A 2790-nucleotide genomic window follows, 5' to 3' on the forward strand; every position below is an offset into this window, starting at 1 on the left:
TTTCAATGTTAAATAACTCGGTGAAAAAAATCGTACGACGCTCAACAAAAAGCAAATTAAAGAGAAAGATTCATTCTTTCGAAAGCTGTAAACCCTGTTTATGTGCGATTTTTATTCCACGCCATGGAACTTGTCAAAGTTTGTAAAAAATTTTGAGATTCTTCGGGTCTCCCTTTCTATCCGTGTAATTCCATGAAAGATCAATAGGATCGTTTTCTCAAGTACCGATTTGGAAAGTAGAGATTTCAAGCTGTAAAATGCTTTTTTAAACATCTCGATATGATCATTTTTTACGAAGTTGCTCTATCTTGAAGTTTGCCTATTTTTAGAGGCTAGAACAGGTGATCCTTTAATTTTTTGGACCAGTGTATATATATATGTACATACGTTATACCTTTCAAATTTGTGCATATCTTTGAAATATCACGTAGTACAGAATTGATGACAAAGTAGTTACTTAATCGTAGATGCGTTAAACGCCTGCAATAAGTTTTAAGAAATTTTTTAAATTTCGAAGTAAAAAACTAGAAATATATGACAGATCCAACTGTCGTAATTTGTAGACATTTGTACAGCAGAGGATTCCGTGATAAATTATAGAAACATTTATTCACTCTTCTTATGCGGCATAATGATTTCACATCTAAATTCTTTAATATTTTTACAGTCTTATATTTAATTAACAAAGATCGCAAGCCACGAAACGTGATCGTTTAAATAGGCGCGAGATATTTAACAATTTTATTTTTAATGAACAAAAACGGTGGCGAGCTTCGAAACGTGATCATTTAATTAGGGGCGAGATATTTAACAATCTTATTATTGATTAATGACAACCTTCGCGATTCGCGGCACGTAATCGCTTAAAGAGGCGCGAGAAATTTAACAATCTTATTTTTAATTATCCAAAACTTTCGCGAGTCCCGGCACGTGGTTGTTTAAATATCGCGAAAAGTTTTACCATTTTATAAATTAATAAAGATGGGACTCAATCCTCGACACGGTTTAAATAAGCGAAACGCGGAGAAAATTTATCAATTAATGAAGGGTCTCAATTGCCAACGGTTTAATTCGCGCTTTTACACAAAATCTCATTGTATTTGTCCAAATATCTTATTGTTATTCCGTTGGTCTGTTTAGTTTTGTTATTTTATTATTGTAGATTTTCCTTCAATCTTTAATAAGATTGAACGAATTCCCTGTAGCCCCCCTTCTCACATTTAAGCGTCCTTCGTAAGCTCTTCCGTGTTTTCGCAGTGTCACCTCCGTACTAATGCGGGTACTTTAAATTTATATTTTATTCACTGAAAGAAATATGTGTTAGACACCACACAAAATTATTCTCATGCGTCACATGCATTTATGAATATGAATTTAAGCATGGAATAAACACGACTGTATTTCAAAGAATTCAAAGAAAACTATCCGTGCTATTCGCAGATTTTCCAGAGATAGAAAAGAGAAATTTTCTCGAGCGTTTAGCAAAAAGTGTAAAGCACATCTTTATTAAATTCGAAGAACTTATTGACAAGTAGGTTCTCTCTTAGAATGTAATTCTTCTTATTATATAATTGTTATTACGATTCTTATTATTCTATCATTGTCTAACACTTTTTGCGAGCGTATTGATTAAAATAATTTCTTCTCCCTCTATGTATTTAAGTTTAAAAAAATTTTTTTTAATTTTAAATGTATACATAATATGTGCAAAAATTTCGTATTATCGTGGAACAAGATACTCCCGAATGTTAATAATTAATCACGTCAACAGTAAATTCATTTCGATCAATCTTTTACGTTCAAATTCTTGTAATTATTACATATAATTACAAGATATTATATTCATGTAGTTATTATATATAATTTTGAACGTAATAATATAATAATATGCCTTTATATGTGAAATAATAGAGCAGACAACATATTAAATTATATCAAAAAACAAGAAAAAATATAATTAAAAGGAATAAATTATAGTTAAAACAGAAATTCAACATTCATCATTTTGCGACATCTCTAGTAATATAGAAATTCTCGAGTCTCTAGAAATTTTCTATCCGAGCCAGTAAATTTTATAATAATAAATATATTTAAAAAATTCTATGATAGGTAAGATATTGCTGTAAGAATAATCGATCCATCAGAGTGCAGCGACAAAATCAAATAACACGACTCACCGATAGAAATGAAGAGATTATATATTTTATGTATCTCTCAATGCGAAATCTATTCTTATGATAAGTAATAAGTATATTATTAATTGTTTTTTACCTATATCGTTGTACTCAGGTCACGATCGTCCTTCCTCAGATCCCGCTTGTCCTTCGACGAACCGCGGTCAATCTCCGTCGCCTCCGTCTCGACGACCTCGGACTTTAAGCTCTGATTAACGGATGTAGGCTCGGTGAGAATTCGGTGCGTCTCGATTGGGCTTTGGCCGAACGCGCGCACTTACTGCAGGGTAAACCCGGTATATACGCCGCACCTATAAAAAACTTAATTTTTCAGATATTATCGATTAAGTTTAAGTTAAATGAACTATGCCAGTAAAAACTTTGTACTGTTTACTATTATAAAAAAAATATTAGGAATCCAAATTATTTATTTTTTATATTTAAAAAAATATTTCTATAAACCCTTGCATTTTTGCCTTATAAAAATAGGGGTGGGTTATACGGCTACTCATGAGTGAGATAAATGACTTGAAAAATACACAAATAATCTAAATAATAATAGTGAATAACACGTGAATTGACAACGTATTTGCATTTACTCATTAATAAATAAATA

This window comes from Wasmannia auropunctata, unplaced genomic scaffold (assembly GCF_000956235.1).
Source record: "Wasmannia auropunctata unplaced genomic scaffold, wasmannia.A_1.0 LD336048.1, whole genome shotgun sequence".
NCBI classification, from domain to species: domain Eukaryota; kingdom Metazoa; phylum Arthropoda; class Insecta; order Hymenoptera; family Formicidae; genus Wasmannia; species Wasmannia auropunctata.